The sequence below is a fragment of the Stegastes partitus genome, unplaced genomic scaffold (assembly GCF_000690725.1).
Source record: "Stegastes partitus isolate 25-593 unplaced genomic scaffold, Stegastes_partitus-1.0.2 Scaffold374, whole genome shotgun sequence".
NCBI classification, from domain to species: Eukaryota; Metazoa; Chordata; class Actinopteri; family Pomacentridae; genus Stegastes; species Stegastes partitus.
This window is the reverse complement of record NW_007578105.1, coordinates 282,947-302,811: the sequence shown is the minus strand read 5'-3', so window position 1 is coordinate 302,811 and position 19,865 is coordinate 282,947. Positions and strand designations below refer to the sequence as shown.

The 19,865-nt window shown below is 41.0% G+C and overlaps 1 protein-coding gene across 15 annotated transcripts in view; it reads left to right on the top strand.

Moving 5' to 3' along the window:
* The first annotated feature begins 4,350 nt into the window (after positions 1-4,350).
* The window catches only part of baz2ba (bromodomain adjacent to zinc finger domain, 2Ba), a 67,056-nt gene continuing 51,541 nt past the window's right edge, over positions 4,351-19,865 (top strand). For all 15 annotated transcript variants that reach the window (XM_008284815.1, XM_008284817.1, XM_008284813.1 and 12 more), the window contains exons 1-2: positions 4,351-4,687; positions 16,945-16,987. The gene's annotated coding sequence lies outside the window, so the exon portion shown is untranslated. The remainder of the gene's footprint in view (positions 4,688-16,944; positions 16,988-19,865) is intronic.

The following is a 19,865-nucleotide window of genomic DNA, read 5'->3' as shown; positions in this document are numbered from 1 at the left end:
TACTCCACTGTCAAAGATAGAGCTATCTGCCGTGGACAGAAATCAAAGCTAAGTTATATGTAAACTATGATAAAGTAATGCACTGAAGCTTGAAATTCCTTCAACTGTGAAAGTCATTTCCCTTGAAAAATCCCCTCATCTGTCACCAAATGCAGAGAACAAGACAAATTGTTCAGATGCAGAATGTAAGTAACATCAATTTTGGTGTCTGCATCTACTTTTCTTTCTTTTGTGTCATTATTGGCCCTGAGAATGGTGAAAATTTTGTGCTACTTTATCTGAAGTTGATTAAATTATAAAACTAAGTGCACAGTTAACTGCAGTTAGCTGTATTTAACAGCAGGGCTCCTCCAGGGTGATATTCATATGGACTCGAAGGAAAATACTAGGTTGATTACCTTCACTAAACCCCTGCACTTAGGCACAGATTTAGCAAATGGAAAATCTGCTGACATTTTGTGTGGTGTGTGTACACACTGACGTGGGTAAAGATGTTTTTATTTGATTCAAGGTCATTTGGCTTTGCTCAGGTTGGGGTGACATTTGCTTGTGATCTCATTCTTCATGGAGAGATGCATCACTGTGGGGCTGAGAGTTGTTTCTCCACTTTCCTGGCACAAATGACTCCTCATTCCCAGAAAAGGAACATACTAATGCTCTCTTTCTCTCTCTCTCCGTCTCTCTATCGGTCATACACTGACAACATGTGCACACGGACTGCATCTCCTCATTGAATGACAGTGTGAATGTACCTCATCAACGAATGAGTCACTCTACTACTCTGCTATTATGATGATTTCTCCCTTCTGTGTATTACATCATGCAACAGAGGGTTCTGCTCAGTTACGTTCACCACAATAAACACTCTCCGAGTGCACTCATTTAGACTGTGCTTGGGTTTATTAGTCAACCTCACACAGAAAACATCATTCAGTGGATCTTCCAAATCACTTTTTATCCAGTTAGTTCTGTCTGCATTTCCTGAAAAGTACAGGATTTTCCCGAGCTGACAGTGAATCATAAGCGTGACATTAGGATGGATAAAAAACAACGGTGTCGCAAAACCACTTGTAACATCCCTTAACCGGCTTCCTGTAAATGTCTCTGGGGTTGAAGGTCGTGGATTAATGCATATTTCACTGTCACACAGATTCCCATATGCCATTAGGTGTAGTTAGGCTTTCAGAAAATCTGTGATGAACCAGTAAGGGATAGTAGGATACTAATCAATAATAGTGTTCATCTGGCATAATTGCTGAATTTTATGTCAGCAAGAGAATATGAGTGTTACTTGAGGCACACCAGTATTCTACATATAGCAGCCACAAATTGGTCCCTTGTGCTTTAATCACACAGGCAGTTCAAATCATTGACTTTTCAAATCATTACATCTCACAAGGCATTGTGTTCAGGACTACTGATGTATTGAAAGGATGCAACAAAGAGGAGATACTACATGGATGGCAAGAATAATTACAGTCCGGTTGCTGAGTTCTTACATTAATCCAAAACAAAAGATTAAATTAAACTCAACTATTATAGCAGTGTAAGATGTCGGAGGCAGAGAGGAACAATAGCGCTCGACTCATTCTATACAGCAGAACATTGTCTTAATTTAATTTATTGGGTGTTTATTTAATACTTATTATGTAGGGCGCAACAATAAGTGACGGCTAATTCAATTGCATAAAAAGACATCCTTAGGCCACTTTTTCTTGTGTGTGAACACTATTTTAAGCTCCATTTATGGAGTTCAAATTAAACATCTTAGAGTTGCTGGAAGCTTCTTGTGTTAATGGAATCCCACATAGTGGATTGTGTGGGGAAGAGAGCAGATGAATCTGTATTCCCTGAATGTGTCTGGACAAAAATCAATAAATGCAAGCACAGCTCCTCGCTTCTGATGGCTGTCCCTGTCTTTGCATGGTGGACTAATAGAAAAATAATAATTAAATTTAAATCACCAGATTAATTTGTTTTCCATCAGTCTCAGGAGAGATCCCTTTTTTTTCCTGTTTCTTTAGTGGCTCATTATACTTTCTAATCAAGACAAAAAAAGTCCCTCTTTTAGACAGACATGCTGTCTCCCTTCCCCCTTCTCTTCCCTGTGGTGTGCTTTCTCGCATTGCAGTCATTGTGCTGGCACTTATTATGTTACAAATGACCGAGGTACGGCAGGCATTCTCAGTGTGCATGCAAAGAGGGTCCACCCTTCTATGCTACTAGCGCCTTCTCCTAATGACGATGCTCAGAGTGCCCCCCGACACCGCCCCATGCAGCCCTCTCTCCCCCCACCATTCCCGCCCCCATGTGCTCTCTTTAATGAAGATTCTCCAATGCAATTAAAAATCCTTGCTTCTTGCTGCTACTGTATGACAAACAGAGCCACTGTCATTCCTCATGGCCTGTCATTCCTGCTACAAGAGGCGGAGGAGATGGAGAAATACACCAGGGTGCCAGTGGCTAGAGAGACTGATAGAGAGGATTTTGTGTATATGTGTGTGTGTGACTGTGTGTGTGTGTGTGTGTGTGCGTTTGAAGAAGAGCAAAAACCCCCCATCTCAACAGGTAATGGAAAGGGGCAGAGAGAAAAATCAATGACCAAAGAACATGGAGAGCAAGCTTATAAAATGGCTTTAACTGCACGCCACAAGCTGAATAAGGGGTTCCGTGTCCATCCATCCAAACTCTGATGATCACGAATGTTTTTCCCGCTTTTCTTTCTTTCATTCTTTAATTATACATTAAAAAAAAAGAAGACAGATTCCTGAGTAACATTAATGTGACAGTTTTGGATGTTGTGACATAACAGCATAGAGAAAGAGAGAGAGAGAGAGAGAGAGAGAGAGAGAGAGAGAGAAATCCGGATACATTTATGGTCATTTATAATGTTTATGAAGCATTAATATGAATGTGCCCGTAAACCAACACTCCATCACTCTGCTAACAATGAGTTCATTGTTTGTGTTTGATTTATGAGGTGTCTATAAACTAACAGTGAACAGTTTGTTAATCCAGTATAATACCTGTTAAAATTGATACAACCAGTGGCGATGTGACATGCAGAGAGCGACAGAGACACACCAGTTGGCTCGGGCTCTCCATGACCCATCCTCATCCTCATCAGGGTGGGGCATATAAGAACAGTTGCCCACTCCATCTGCAAAAAAAAAAAAAAAAAAACTCCCCACTACACCACCACCACCACCCCACCCCCTTGTTGTTTTCCAGTTGAATGAAATAATCTTCCCCCGTCTGGAAACCCAGTCTGGGTCAGAGGGCCTGCGTTCAGCCTGTTGCTTATTGTGTGTTCAGAAGAGGAGGTAAAGCATACAATTAGGCACAGATGGCTGTCTTTGCCAGGCAATGTATTGATCCTATCCTGAGGAAGAGCTGTCCCATTTCTGAGTGTTTTTTTTTTTTTTTTTTTTGCGGCAAATGCCTTGTAATTTAGAGCCTGATTTGTATTTGTTTGATCACGTATCATCAGTGTTTGGTCAGTTAATAGTCGAAGACATGAGATACGTAGCAATCAACGTGTTTGGGGCTATGATGCCACTTTGCTCTGTTGTTTTCTTGATATATATGTATTTTTATTGTAAATTTAATTATGGTACGGAGCACATTGAAACAGAAAAAAACAAAAACCAGATAGATAGATAGATAGATAGATAGATAGATAGATAGATAGATAGATAGATAGATAGATAGATAGATAGATAGATAGATAGATCTAACTTACTGAATTATTGTTGGTGACATAATCAACATCACTCCAGCATTCACTTTCAACTAGAGGTGAAATAATTAGTCAAATAAGCCTAATCAATTAATTGACTGACATAAAGAGAATCAACAAATAGCCTATTTAGAGGATTGTTTGATCTTCACAATCTAAATAAATGAGAAAAAAACTCTGATTGCAGGTTATTCTAATAAGAAGTGCAACTTTATTCATGTTGCATCCAAAAAGAGGGCTGTGCAACTTTTTTAAAAAATCATTTATACTTAAAAAAAAATTAAAATAAAAAATCCAAGTTATAATCTTATTAATTAATTAAAATGCTAAAAGTTAGGCAATTAAAAAGTCAAGGTGTATTTTTGTATAAATATATATAAACATGACGATGGTTGTTTTTTTTATTTTTATTTTTTTAATATGTGTTTGCATTTGTTTACATCACCAATAAGATATGATGCCACCGTGAGCAACATGATAAATAAAGTTATCCTGCCGGAGCTGTGCAGCTTAATGACAATGTCGCATTTTTAAAGTAATAACGGTCAATTACCAGCACACTGTATCCTCGCTTCTTTTTTTTTTTTTTTTTTTTTTTACTACGGCCGCTGCACAAATAATAAGTTTTCTTTGTGTGGCAGTAGTGAGCTGACGTCAGGTCGGTTCCTTGAAGTGGAGCTGAATAAACCTTGAGAAGAGTCTCCTTCAATCTGCTGTTAGTAACTAACACACACACACTCACACACCGAGACTCAATTACTGCCCAATTCCCTTCTTTATCATTCGTCCCCGACCTCTTTCATAACCAAAACCGACCAAGGAGAAAAAAGAGGCGAGAAGGAAGACCGACCCGAAGTGTTAGTCGAACTAAAAAAAAAAAAAAAGAAAGAAAACAAAACAAAAAAACCCACGCTGGAAATAAAGTAAAGTGTCGAAACTGAAAAAAAGGTAAGTGTTTTTATATTTCACTGGCTGCTGTTTTCGCCCCCATCACAGAAAGAACAAGCGATGAGCTGCGTGGTGGCTTGGCTTCGTTTTCGAGTTTTTTTTTCTTTCTTTTCAAGCTTATGTTTTTTAAAAAACTGCTTTGTATAGTTTCTTGCTTGCTCGCCGCGATGTATTTCATTCAGTCGCCGTGTCCCGTAGTCGTTAGCGGTACGTTTGGTGGAAGTTTTTACCTGTTTAATGTCAAAAAACCAAGTGTTTTATTCCTCGTTGCTTCTTCTTCTTCTTCTTCTGAGTGGTGACCTGATAGTAGGGAATCGTCTTTGTGTCCCTCTTTCCTTTTCACTCGGTTCGTTTGATAACTTGTTTTACCGTTGGGGGATTTAACTTTTCGTTCAAAAAATAGGGCTTTGTGGTTGTTGTTTGTTTGTTAAATGTGCAGTTTTTTTTCAGTGGTACGTATTTTATCGGAGCTGGATGTTGTAACCGTCAAGCTAGTAGGGGGGGTAAAAACTACGAGGCACTGGACTGCCGTTGGTCCTCGCTCGTCCGTCCGTTAAAGAAATCCATCCAGTTTTAACAAGTCCCTCGACGCGAAAATAAAAAAAAAGCAAAACAACACAATTAGCGACATATACACAAATATCACCCCTTTCGGTTTGGATTAACTTGTATAATATTCGGTTTTTTATCCCCTCCCCACAGCGGGTCAGTGTTGCTAGCCTGGCCAGCCTGCCGGGGGAAGAGGGAGCTCTGCTATCGCGGTCGCTTCCTCAAACCGTGCAGGCGAAGCTAGCAGCAGCCAGCCGAGCTTGGCCGAGTTGTTGAAATTTATCCCTTTGTGTATATTACAATATCCTCCATTTTTTTCTGCCCCTTCCAAAACAACAAGCCTCTCGCCATCTTGGTTATTTTAAAATTCGTCCCTCAAGCACCCCTTTTACCTTTTTCTCCCCCTCTCTCTCTCCCCTCGTCTCGCACACATACAAACACACGGGCTACTTTAAAAGGAAATGGATCCACGTTTTTTTCCTCTTTCTCAAGTTTTACCAAAGTTTTAGACTTGTTCGAGGGGGGGAGAGAAAAAAAACACATTGAGACGGAGGTTCGCGTCCCGTTTGTGGTTTCAGGAGGATTTTTTTTAGATAGATTGTGAGTGATCATTTGGAGGCAGTTTTATCTCAAAGAGAGATGTTTGTGGCCGCTTTAAAAAAAAAAGGCAAATATAAAGTGACGTGGTGTTATTTGTCATGATTGTGTGTGTTGTTTTTTTAGAGAGTGAGAGAGAGAGGTGGATATGAGTGGATGCAGTCATAGATAAACAGACGTATTTGTGCTATTTTGAGTGAATATTTGTCGGTAAATGTGACGGTTTGCAGCTAAACATGAATGAATGAAGGAAGGAGGAGGGAAGGAAGGAAGGAAGAAAGGAAGGATATTAGGCCTAATTACCGAGACTCATTTTAAGGGGAGAACAGTCAAAATGAAATTTAACTGCATGTCACTGCCAAATAACAGTGATTAGGCGTCCTTTGAATCACAAAAGTTGTTGGAAATAATAGGACTGTAAGAAGGTTGCCACCCTTTAATGAAACATTCATTGGTAATTGGTGAAATTGTTGGTTTATGTAAAGTTGAGTCAATGTATGACTGATGGATTTGCCAGATTGACAAGTTTAAAAACGTGCACCTCCTCACGTGCGTCTCCCTCATCATTACATGCACAGTTTGGATCACCCCTGACTGAGCTGTGATACTTGTTTTCAACAGTTTAGACAGGAGACTGGAAAATGGTGCCCCTTATTTAATTTCTGCCATCCTTCTCGCGAAAGGTGTTATTTTAGCTCATATGTTTGTGCTGTGTCCCTCACAGATACATTTTGATCTCACTTCCCTCCCCGTGTCCGGTGAGCAGTTTAAGAAAGAGGAGGGGGAAAGAAAACAAACTGAACAAATGCTTTGAAATGGAAAATCTGATCATTTCACCTCCCACCTCTTTTGTTTGCCCGTTTATTGCTGCAAAGCTGGAGTGCAGAGGAGCAGATGTTTAGCCAAACATGAAGGCGCGGTGCCTCTGTCCTTATGGGGATGGCTCTCCCTCCTCTCACTGCTGATGCATCGACATGACAGCTGCTTGATTTCATGGAGCTGCTAAGAAGCCATTAGTGGTATCAGTGAATTGAAACGGAACAGTGTCTCCCAGTTTCTAGCACTATTACAACTGTCTATTGTTAGCGTCATTTTGTGCAGATTTGTTTGAATATGTGTGTGCTTGTGCGTGCACTTGTGTGCATGCGTGTGTGGGTGCGCAAGTGCTGCAGCTGAACATACAAACCGACAAGAAGTACTAATATATTTGTGCAGTGTGTTTTCCCATAATTTGAGAGAGAGTGAGCAAGAGCAAAAGTGAAAAAAGGGGAACAAATCTGTCAGAGTTTGTTTGCCATGTTGGTTGGAAATGAAAGCACACTGTGCTACCTCAAGCACACTCAAATCAGAGATGTCTCTCCTTGCCAGGCCAAGAAAAAAAAAAAAAAGTCAACTCTCGACTGGAGTTTTATTCTCTCTCGCTTTGCTTCTCTTTTTCCTCTCTCAAATTGGAACTGTTGTTTTTGAAGAGATAAAGGAGGACTTCCGCTTGACTTGAACATTCAGGAATTAAGGATAGACATAGTTAAGCCCTATTTGCATGTCTACCAAAGTCACAGCAAACGGTTGCTATTGACTAAGCTGATTAGGTGAAATTAGGTTCACGAGCTCTGTGTCTGGGGGTGCTGAATCTGACAGAACTTGGACAGCTTTTGAGAAGACAATCCCATGTGCACACAAGGCTGTATTCTCTGTAATCCTTTACTATTGAATATGGGGCTATCTTCTTTTTTCTGGAGGAAACCCATAGTTTGTGTTCTTTTAAAAATGAAGTGAAGTGAGATTTATTAGGTGTGCATGATATATTGATCAAGTCATCAGTATGAGGCAGCGCTTGCTTTAAAATGTATTACGGTGTCACTTCGTTTTGGCATCAAAAACATGTTCAGTGTATAGGTCATGCGACTGATATACCAGACATTATAAATTCAAATGTGGACGCTTTAATTGATTTTTGCTATTACCCACCATGTCTCTTAAATGTGACAGTAGCTGGATGTTCTTGAATGGACAAAGCGAATACTCGTTTTTCTTGTGTTTTTAAAAACTTTTGTGATGACTGAGTAGGGATCAGTCAGTTCCACATTTTGATACTAACCCAAGCTTCTTATCACCCGTGGCAAACATGCAGCAGTCAGCGTTCAGAGGTTGTCCTGCCATGAACAGAAAAAAATACAACAAAGTCGATCCTGTACCAACATTTCCTAAAAGTGTGCCCCTATATTTATATACAGGTAGGAGAAACCTTAAACCTGAGGGGTTATTCCTTAAATCAGGACAGAAAATAATACACGTACATGCATATTGGTGTCAGTACTTGTAAAAATGATCGTAGATATGATTTTAGTATTGCATTTTCCGGCAGTGACTTTGTGCTGATTAAGCTTATCAATATGATTATATGGCTTAAATCTAGGTTAGGGTATGTTCTGTATTTTCCATGTGACAAGATGTGTCATAATGTGGCTGCCATGTTCTTTAGGCATGATAGCAAAGGGCTAGTTTGATAATGATAGAGAAATTAAAGTTTTGCATTGCCATGCACATAAAAATGTATATATACCTAAGATACTATTTATGGTCTTTATAAAGTGCTTAAGTGTCAGTCTGTGAATAACTCCCACCCTAAATATTTCATGGCATTGATGTCCGTATGTTATATTTAGTCAGAGATTAATAAGACCTCCAAACAATCTATTGATAATAATGGCCATCTGGGAGCCCTGTCATATCTCTGCATGCTAGTGCTGACACAGAGCTGTGAAGTTCAGAGAGGAAGTAGAGGTCTGCTCTGTGTTAGGCAAATGATTCAAAAACGAATGTTTGGCTGGTCATATTTTTTTTTTTTCATCTTCCCTCCCCATCGGTCAGTCGTTTGCAAATGAAGTTTAAGCACACACACACATGGAAAACAATAATGACAAATGAAACAATGTTACCAAGAAATTGAGTACTTTAACAGATGTTTTTGAAGTAGACATTAATCCTATAAGGGATAATGGTCTTTTGAGGAGAAGCCGCATTTTACCAAAAGCCCTGAAAGCCTTGAGGCATTAGATTGATAATGCGTCTTATTGTTACAGATCAAATTGGCGCTGCTATGTCTTGGTCTACTGTTTTGTGCTGTGTGATACAGGCCCATGCAGGCAGCTCCCTTATTGATACGTGTTTACATGGCCTTGCAGGTTAATGTCCTCTCAGCTGGAAAGTTGGTTAGCTCTCAGATGATCTACCTAACCTTATGTTACCCTGCTATTTTGGTAACACTGCATGTTCACTGAATGTCCTGATAATCATCAGGGTACACAAATAATTGTCTAAAGTGCATGCTTGGTGACAGCTGCTTTTAATGTGAGCCTTTTCAAAACTGTTGCCATCTTTGACCAGAGTTGTCTGTATCCATCCGTATGGCGAGAATTGCAAGTGCGTTTTGAAAATTAAGCTAATGAGATAGGGCACATATGCCTCCTGTTGTAGAAACAAGAAAATAATCTCAGCTGTTAATTAAGACCAAACAAATCGACACCCATTTTACTTTTCTCTACATTTCTGTTTGGATTACATATGGTGGATTAATTACCAAACAATAAGCAGTGTAAAGTGCAAGTGGGTCACCCCGTGTTGACTTTCAGGAGACAGAAGACAGAGCGGCCAAATTTGGGAGGGAAAGGCGATAAGCTGCTTCTTTGCTGTTCGTCCCCTGGGCCTCTATTTATCATTCAATGTGAGAATTTCCTTGATGAAAGTCAAGGTTGTTTGTGCATGCTCTGTCTCGTTGGGATGCCTGTTTTTCCACCAGCAAGGTGAAAAGGTTGATTTTCCCCTCCAAAGAGATGCCTTGTTTGGAAAGTCCAGGCTAGTTTCTTTTAATGAAGTCTCAAAAGGTCCTGATGATTTTTCCACTTCAGGGCTGTTTTTGTTTTGTACATTAGTGAGGAGGTGAAAATACAGATGTACCTCATGTTTTGTGGAGCCATCGTACAGCAAGCATGCAAAGTCCTCATAATTCACTGTTTGTCTCTATCACTTATTCATGTGGTAAAGACGCAGCAAAGAAGGTTATCACTTTATGTGAGCTGAAAGCATCCATTTAACGTGGCCTTTATAAAACACAAGAGTGACAAAAAACAACAACAACAAAAAAAACATGGCAACATTATAAAAGCATTTATTTTCTTGAAAAGAAATCACATTTGGCTTCATGAAATAGAGACATTCAGGGTCTCTTAACATTAGCTGAACTTGGCTGGATTGGAACAGCATAAACATGATGTTAGGGATTTTGCTTTCCTGAGAAACATGTTTTGTGTCATTTTCTCCCATCCACATCCATTTTGTCTGTGTTCTTAACATTTTGTTTCAGCAGCAACTTGATTGTTGCATTGGCAGTGATGTCTGGAAAACCTGCGATTTAGGTTGATGTTTACCACACCTTGACATTCTCAATCTGTAGCAGGGGGCCTGTATTTACACATTTCTTTAGCATTCTCCCATGCTGGCTGCGCTCAGCTGGGGAAAAACTGGGAATGGAAAAAAAAATAGGAAGAAGGTTTTGTATGTCGGAATGGGAATGATATTGGTTTCTCTATTGGTGTGCCTCCTGGGTCAGTGAGGTTCTTGATGATACTATAGAATGGCTTGTAGCAGGCAGGGGAGCTATGAGCCTTGGTGGGTGTTAAGATGCACGTAAACACACAAACATACACAAGCATCTTGACATACACACACTTGCTGTCAGAACGCAGGCATTTATGCATAGGGACAGGACGCACACACACACATGCTCACAGATATACACACAAATGCATGAGATTGTGCCTCGACAGCCCCCATTTATTGATCTTCTTCAGCATTTAAAATCTGGTCACTGCTGCCACAAAGGCTTTTTATTTTAGCTGTGCTGGCAAAGCCTGCTCCGAGCTAAGCCAGAATTTAAAATATTTAACTCCTACGTAACGCCATGAGAAATGACAGGGATAGAGAAAAACAAATAGGAAAGCAGTTTTGAGCTGTGCCACAGCTATATGTGTATTTGTTCAGAACGACATTTTATGTAAAACACACTGATACAATCAGCTCTGGCTGTGTAGACTGTGTAAGCGCTATGGTTTGTAGTAAAAATCTGCATATGCAGCACCTTTTCCTTCAAAAAGTTTTTGGGATTTGAGTAGTATCCTCTATTTCTCTCCACAAAAAGTTGCTGAAAAGAAAAGAGTATTGACTCTCAGCCTACCTTAACTCAGAACTGACCTATATGGCCTTACCTTGTTAGTGGTGCAGGCTGAAAATGCAAGCAGTCATTGGATTAGTCATTACTGGACCTGGGACAAGCTGCTGTTTTTAGCATTTTAAGGTTAAAAAGGGATACTCATGTGTAGAGAAGCAACTCAGCGATGTCTAATCCGCAGAAGCCCTATAGCACGCACTCCTACAGTCGCTGTTATCTCTAAGTATAGTGCGTTTCTCTTTCTCTGTTCTTATTGCACACAAAACAAGGTATTGAAAAAAAATTATTTCCCCTTTCTCTTCTTAGGAAATTGTCAGTGTTCAGTTAGTCCCAGGTGGTGTGGAGGAAATGATCTGACTAGCGCTCTTCACACTACATTTCGAAATAATTTGTCTCGAAAAGGTCAAAGCACATTTCAGTGATTTCAAAACGCTTCTACATTGTAGTGAAAATTTATGTTGCATTAACAGCACTTATTAAAAACAGCACCAGGCAGCCAAATCACAAGGGTTTCCTCATTCAGTTGAACCTGCTGCTGCTGCTGCTGCTGCTGCTGCTGTTGTTGTTTTTCTCTTGTCCAGCTATGAAAGCCTAGCCCCGCTCGGTCTGTGGCATTGTCCCGCTTTCCCTCTCTCTGTCTGTCTCTCTCTCTGTCTGTCTGTCTCTCTCCCGCTTCTGCTCTCTCTTTCTGAACGATGACACTGAGAGACAGCTGTAACGTGAGACGCCTCTCGATCCTGGCAGGGGCTTCGAAAGCTGAGGCAGAAGGGAGGGAGAGGGCCTTTATCTGAGACTGGGGGCGCTGACCTCCCTCATTCCCCTTCTCTTTTTCTTCTCTTTTCTCTCCCTGTCTCTGCGTCTGCAAGCATACCCTATCCTCCCCCCACCAACAGAAGCCAAGACTGCACTCTTTAAAAAAGTGTAATGAGAAAACACTGTCTCCCCATAGAAAAAAAAACCTGATGAATGAAGTAGCATGTGTTGTTCCTGTTTACCCCATTTAAAGCTCCATGTTGCTTTTAGCATCCCTCCATCTTTTGTCTGTGTTGGATGGATGTAACTTAAATTGTGTCGTCAAGGATTGACTGGATATAGTGAGTGACTTGTGTTTGTGATCTGTATAAGGCCATGTTTTTTGTGTGTGTGGATGTAGATGGAAACATCCACACATCCCTTGGACTCTAGGCTATGGCTGCTAAATCCTCTGTGAGAGCTCCCGTGTGTAATCCAAACATTTAGAGCTAATTTAAGCATGCAAGCAGGAGCAGCATCCTTTAGGAAACAACAGCTCTCTCTCTTTCTCTCTCTCTCTCTCTCTTGCTCTCTCCATCCTCCACTGTGTGTGTGTGTGTGTGTGCATGTGTGTACACGTGTGTGTATGTGTGCATGTGTGTATTACGCATGTGTTTGTGTGTGCATGTCTTGTTGTCGCTGGAGGGAAATGAAAGCACTCAATCACTCACCTGTCAGAGTACTTCAAAATCTGTCCATAACACACAACCACACACACGTACCCACACACACAAACACACACACACACACACACACATACACACATATGAACACACACGGACACATATGTGCATACACACTTACCCCTGAGGGTTTGACAGGACTGGCCCTTTATTGACTCCCTTGATCAAGGAGACAGCAGATCCATTTAATAGAAGCTCCACACACACACAGGCACTGAAATCAAAGTGGATTCACATCTGCTCTCCACACAGCTCCACTGTATCCTTTTCCCCTTGTATAACAGAGCTGGTAGTCGTTTAAAAATTGTGGCTTTATCAGGTGTTGAATTAAATTTTGAAAGCCAGTACTAATAGATCATAATGTTTTTCATTGCACATTAGGCCAACGGTTTCCCTGCCATAGTTGCAATGTCGTTTCAAGCTCTGATTTGCGTCTCTGCCACGTCTTGTATTATTGTAAGGAGTGTAATCATGTCATGATACGAGCCCAGCCTGGGTTATAGGCATGTTCTGTTGGCCCTGGACCCTGTGCTCCCCAGTTGGCCATGTTTTGTGCTGAGTGTTTTGGAAGGCCAGTTAGCCAAGAGGGTGCTGGGAGGAGATGTGACAGCTGTGTTGGTCACGGCTACTATGACCTTCACACGTCATCTTGATGGATCATCAAGGCTGTAACGATACGCTGAACCTGTTGTGTAGGCCTGTGCTCGCCTGATTATCCACTGGTGATGATCTGGTCGCATACTGTACTGATACTGATATCGAAATGCAACTCCGGACAGTCAGCGGTGAGGCCAGTGTGACTACATAGCTGAAAGAGATTTGTCTTGCAAAAGGAAAAGCAAGAAATGGAAGTGGATTGCCTAATGCAGCAATGGGCTCTCTGCCATTAGGAGCGAAGTTATCATTGCAACACAAAAACATGCGTACAGACACAGACAAAAAAAGGAGCACACAATCAAGCCTGGTGTTTCATATATATATATTCTACCTCTCACAAATGGATTGCACTAATGTTCTGAGCTTTTCTTCAGTCTCAAAGCGCTTTACTTCAGTGTGTGGTGTAACCTGTTCCCTTGAGATGGCACTTGCTCCATCAAGTCAAGGAAGAAATCATTTAGTGGAATGACAAACACACATATATTCACGCACACACACACACACATACACACACACACACACACACAGACGCACAGCACCAGGAGGCTGGAGGGATTTGAATTGCACTTAGACAAACGTTTCTCACACAAGTTCTTTATTCCTCCGCTCGATCCCTTCCCTGCCCTGAACATACACTTACTCACATACAAAAGTACTTGCACAGAGATTCCATTTTGTCAGCTTTCAGCCCCAGATCATGTAACGATAAAAGATGCTGCCCTGCAGTTAAACACTGCCAGTAAATCACAGGGCAAAGAAAGCTGGGAGAAGCACTTATTTTTAAGCAGCATGAGAGACCACACTGGGGGGGGGAAGGGGTTGAGACAGATAGGGTAAGACAGAGAGAGAGAGAGAGGAAGAGAGAGCTTCTTTGTGCACTGTGTACTGGCATTGTGTGTGATGAAGAGATGAATCACTGCTATTTAGGGATTGGTTTCCTGCAACTGATTGTGTGACGACTCGGTGGCGGACAGACTGTCAAGACTTGCCTGTTTTGTTCTGGGGGCTTCAGGAAAATGTCTGCGGCCAAGTCTCACTAACTCACTCCCACAGGGCCCGGTGTGCCAGAGATCAGCAGAGACAACAGAGACAAACACCTCACCAGTGTCGCTCTTCTAACAAGGCATCAAATATTAAAAAGCAAGGGATTTTAGGCCAATCTCAATATGTATATTTTCAGAGTACACTTGTTTTCCATGCTCGAAAACCAACAGAATGTTTTTGGAAAAAAAAAAAGGGCTCTCATGAAAGATGGTGTGAGATCTTTCGTTCTTTCTTTCTTTCTTTCTTTCTTTCTTTCTTTCTTTCCACAAAAAGTGTGACCCTAGTATTTAACCCTGTGCAGATGCCTGAGAGCTTTTGTATGAATCCTAAAGTAAAGTCAACATCTGTTTGGCTGAGGCAAAGGAGGTAGATTAAGGAAATCAAACAATTCAGAAAGAGTCGGTTGTACACTGTCCGTGTGCAAGCACGCCTGGAGTATAAATGCAGGTAATTATAACTTTGCAGATAGTTCCTGGTTTTTGTTTATTTTTGGCCTTTCAAGTTAATTAGATGGAAATTACCTGGTAGAAATGGCTATTATTAGATTGACATGCAGACTGTTACTCAAAAAGTAATAAATTCATTAATATTACTTAGGGCAGAAATATGTGTTACTTTTGCAACCTATATTGCTTTCAGAAACATGATAACAAGGATTCTTACTTGTGAATTATTGCCAAGGTGAATGTTTTGTTTTTATTTTGCTTGTGTGATAATTCATTTCCATGTTTTTCCTACAATGTATTTGCTTCTCAAGTTTTTATATATCATATTTCAATCAAACAATTATTTGACTAATTTTTTGCTTGACACAAACTTGACAGCAACCATTGTAGTAACTGATATATATTTTATGTCAATTTTGTTGAACATAGCAGTAAACTAAATGTCTTAAGTGTTGGACTGTCAGGTGGACAAAATAAGGAATTTCGTAATGTCATCTTAAACCTTTTAAAGATTTAAATGGGAATTTGTTATTTCTTTTTGATGTTTTATATGCAAAAAAATCACTAAAAAAGATTAATCGGTGATGAAAACAATTGTTAGTTGCAACTGATGTGATTTATGCAGACATTACGGTTGAATAAGGCTTCAGGTGTTAAGTCGCAGGATAGAAGTGTGTGTTTTGTGATATTTTATCCTTCTGCTATTGATGTAAAACTGGTAAGATCTTACAGTAAAATGAGGTTAATAGACTAACAGCCTGATTCTCAGTCAGGCAAATGATGGCAGACAGCACTGGCTTTCTTATCCAGTGTAATTCACCTGCCTCGTGGCTGGCAAATCATTTTCCGAGCTGAAGTCCTGTGAGCAGAGATCCTTTAATCATCCACTAATAGGCCTTTATGAAAAAGCTGAAGATGAATTCAGCCTACCTGGCTCTCTGTTATCATTATCACTGCGATGAGTTATCAAAGTATTTGTGTGTGCCTGTAGTTTGTGCATGTGTGTATTTGTCTGCCTGCGTACGAGTGCAGATAATGAAGGGAACCATTACAGTTCGATCAGTTCGGTTCCTATAAACACAGTCAGTCTAGGTGATTCCTGTTCTGTGATAAATGTGACTATAATGACAGATGCGTGTAGCTTTACATGCTGCACACTTTGACATGACTGGAGGGCATCTGGAAGACAAAATCACTTAGGCTCATAGTACACCCATGTCTTCTTTTTTTTTTTTTTTTTACCATGGCACTCATTTCAACAAGTGACATTTACTGAAATGGCTAAAACTCTGCAGGAAAACCAATAACTTTTTAAAACAGAAATATATTATTGTAATATCTGACCACATCCATGCTGATGAAGCATCCACCAGACTTGATTTTGTTGCTGCTGACCAGATGGATGTGTTTACTGACAACAAAACCTTGTTAGATAGCTACCCACACATGCTGCAACACTGCTTGTGTGCTTGTGTGTCTGGAAATGTCTGTCAGAGTCTGCTGTACTGTGTCTAAGAGTATGATGAGGCTTGAAGTTGGTGCTGTATTTTGATACCACCTGACCATGCTGACACAAGTTGTAACTGACGTGCCATCTGAAATTCTTCTTCAGGCATTATTTATATTGAGGAATAAGTTATATCAGCGGAAATGAAAGTTGTAAAATCTGTGTGTTTGCTCGCTGTTGTGCGATATACAAAGCAGGGTGGTGTCTGTTATGGTGAGCTGCTTAGATTAAGCTCAGGCTGTAAGTGCACAGGAGGGCCTTAGAGACAATGCATGAGAGATGGGCGTGAGAACGCTGGTAAGGCTTGGTTCTCTGCAAGAACTGTCTTGTGTTTAGGGAAAATATCCTCGCACTCAAAGCTCCAATGTCTAGATCCATTTCTAAAAAACAGGTTTTGCAAGAAAGGGCTCAGGGAGAAAGAGACTTTTTGTGGGTGTGAATATCTTTCCGTGTCTGTGTGTGTGTGTAACCACAGCTGTGTTTCAGACGTCACTATAGTTTCTGTTTGATGTGCCTAAAAACCACTACAGTACCAACCTGTGTAGCTGGAACTTTGGTCCACAGGTAGTTTTAGGGGCTATAACCCCTTTTTCAGCCTATCAGAAGAAAAACTTGCAGGATTATTGTAATACTGCATGTAATCTAATCATTTTACTGTCACATAAAACAAAGAATGCTGAAGACACGTCATTCCTGTCTGAGATTATATATTTCATCTGAACCACAGTGATCTTTTGTTTCTGCTTTTTCCCCAGGTGTTACAGCAGTTATGTCAAAGAGCTGAAGACATCTGTAACAGTGAGTACACAGTACACCAAAGAGTTTTCACAGATCTCTTTTTTTTGCTCTGTGCCCCCGATATATGTTTGTGTGTTACAAAATAGTTGATGCGTGACTTTTTAAAATATATTTTGTCACACACTTCTGCTTTTACAGGTTTTTTTTTATAGCACGCCAGAACAAACTTGCAGACTCCTCCAGTTTCAGGCCTAATTTGATTTTCATTCATTCAGTGAAAGAGGATGTTTTTTTTCTCCCCCAATTAAATTTAACAAGAGCCCCTTGAAAAGCAGTTGTTATGATTACATTACAAATTCGGGGTTCATTCAGTGAATCAAGCAATTAATTAGATTTCTCCCATTCTAATCAGAATATTTGTATGAAACGTACGCGCCTAATAAACATCCTTTGAGTTTGCTATCTGTTCAGACCCAACACTGAATGTAAATGGTTGTTAACTGTGCCTGACAGTGCTTCTAGGTTAGGATCTGGGATTGTGATTAGTTTTGTATGTGTCTGTGCAGCTTTAATCGCCGCCTTTCTCTGGCCCTCTCTTTCTTCCTTTCTTTTTCACTCTGTTTTCTCACTCTGTCTGTTTGTGAGAGCAAGCTGTACTCAGGGGCGCGGCTGCGTCCTCAAGGCTTCACTTCACACACACCAAGGTGGCAGTTTATTGTTCCATACACAGACAATGACTTGCACTTTCTATCCTGCCTGACTTGATGGCCCTTTGCCTGTGAGTGTGAGTGTGTCACCAGATCAAATGGGATCTTTTATAAGACTTTTTTTTTTTCCTACTGAATGCAGAGCTCAGGGAAATACTCGTTTTGCCTGTGCCTGTCTTTTTTAGCCTTGTGTGTTACCAGACCTGATTCTATCAAGTCCAACCGTTACTGCTTCATCTCTGGCTGTGAATGATACATTATATCCCCTGCAGGTTGGTGTGAGCTGGTTGTATCATTTGTGATAAGTATTGATGAGTCCTCTCTTGGGGAATCAATTTCGAGCGGGTGTAGCCTTGTAGCTCAACCCCCACAGCTGGCTGTTCCTAACTGGTGTCTTGGCTGCCTGACTCTTCCTGCAGCCCCATAGAGAACAAGCACAGCAGAGCACAGGGAAAGATGGAGCTCATCCAAACAGCTATGGTGTAATTAGCTGACATTTGTTGCTTGGAAGACAAGAGAAGGGAAAAGGAAAGAGCTGCTCAACTCAAACACCCAAAGGAATATGCAAATGTTGAGAGTGAGAGAAAATGAAAAAAAGACAGAGAAATGTGTCTGATGGCACAAAGATATAATTATATTACATTCACGTATGCATGCGTGTGTGTGTGTAATTGCGTGTGTTATGAACCCATTGAACTTTATGTGAGTGTTTCTGTCACTGTTTTGCCACCAGAAGGCACAAACCACTGGTCTACAGAAAAGTACTACTAAATATGTTAGGATAAGAATGATTCTTTCTTTGCAAAAAGACAATATTCGTGTCTGCTGTTTAGCGTTCTTGTTTTGTAGAGTATGTCTTAAGGTATTCAACTACATCAGCCAGGCATTACACAACTGAGCTACCCATATGAAGCAGCCATCCACAACCGGGCTGATTCTCCGGTTCCAGGAAGGTTGTGCATGTGCGTGCTCGCATGTCTTGTTTGTGTGCATGCATTTAAAGGGGGGGGAGAGAGTGCTGTAATGCATGTGAAATATCTGTACTTAAGCCAAGGTGCTGCGTGAAGGAGCAGCAATGCTTACGCAGCCCCATCTGCTTGATCCAAGCTTGAAATGCAATGCTTTTTAATGACAAAATACTGAGTGGCTGGGAGGTGTGCAAAAAAAAAAAAAAAAGAGGGAGGGAGGGAGTGTGCGTGTAAGTGAGTGAGGGTTTGTGTGTGTGCGTTGTGCGAGTGTGAAATAGAGAGGAATAAAGGGAGAGGGAGAAGGAGAGAGAAAAACATCTCGAAGGTCAGGAGCAGCGGGCGGCCGTAGGGGAGAGACACGTGAGACAGAGATAGTCTTGCGTCAGCCCCACAGCAGTCCGTTCTTTATGTGTATGTGTGCGTGTGTGTCCTGTGGGGCCAGCATTTCCATCCGCATCCCACCGTGTGTTACAACGAAGTAGCATGCCGGTGTTTCTATTCTGAGTACCTCAATCTGTAGGAACAAATGGATAGATAGATAGATAGATAGATAGATAGATAGATAGATAGATAGATAGATAGATAGATAGATAGATAGATAGATAGATAGATGCACAAATTACTTGGAATTACTTCGAAGCAGTCAGTCATTGAGCTATAGATAATTTTTTACATGGCTCTTGTGACAGTGGAAGGGGAAATTACACCTTCTAGCCTGAGGGGAAAGAATTTGTGTGTCTCGCTGCCTGTCACAAAACCTGAATAGGGTTTCATCAATCCTAGCAACTACTATCATTTTTCAGCTCTTATTCATGAGCCCTCTTTGTTTCTCACAGTGTCTTTTTCCCAGTGCCCTTTAAACTGGTGCTCTGTTAGATTGGGGAAGTGTTAGAGATAACGCCTAAACATTTAGTACTTTGTACTTGCCTCGGAGCTAAGATTGTTAAAAAGCTACTGCGAGATCTTCCCTGGGATAGGGAGCAGCGCAGATTCAACAGACACACTCCAGCATTAGTTTGAGCTTACCCATCCATGTCTTTGTGTCGCTTTCAATCTCACTCATGCTCTCCACACACACACACACACACACACACACACACAAGAAAACACTGACCCTTCTGCCTCCCTTGGCCCGCATGGTCTCAACAGGGTTCAATCCTGTAGCCAGACTTTTGATTCACCCCCACTGCCAAACAGCCTCTGCTCTCCTTGTCCCCATGAAGGGCTGCAGCGTGGGGCGAGGCTGCTCTTTTACAGACCCTT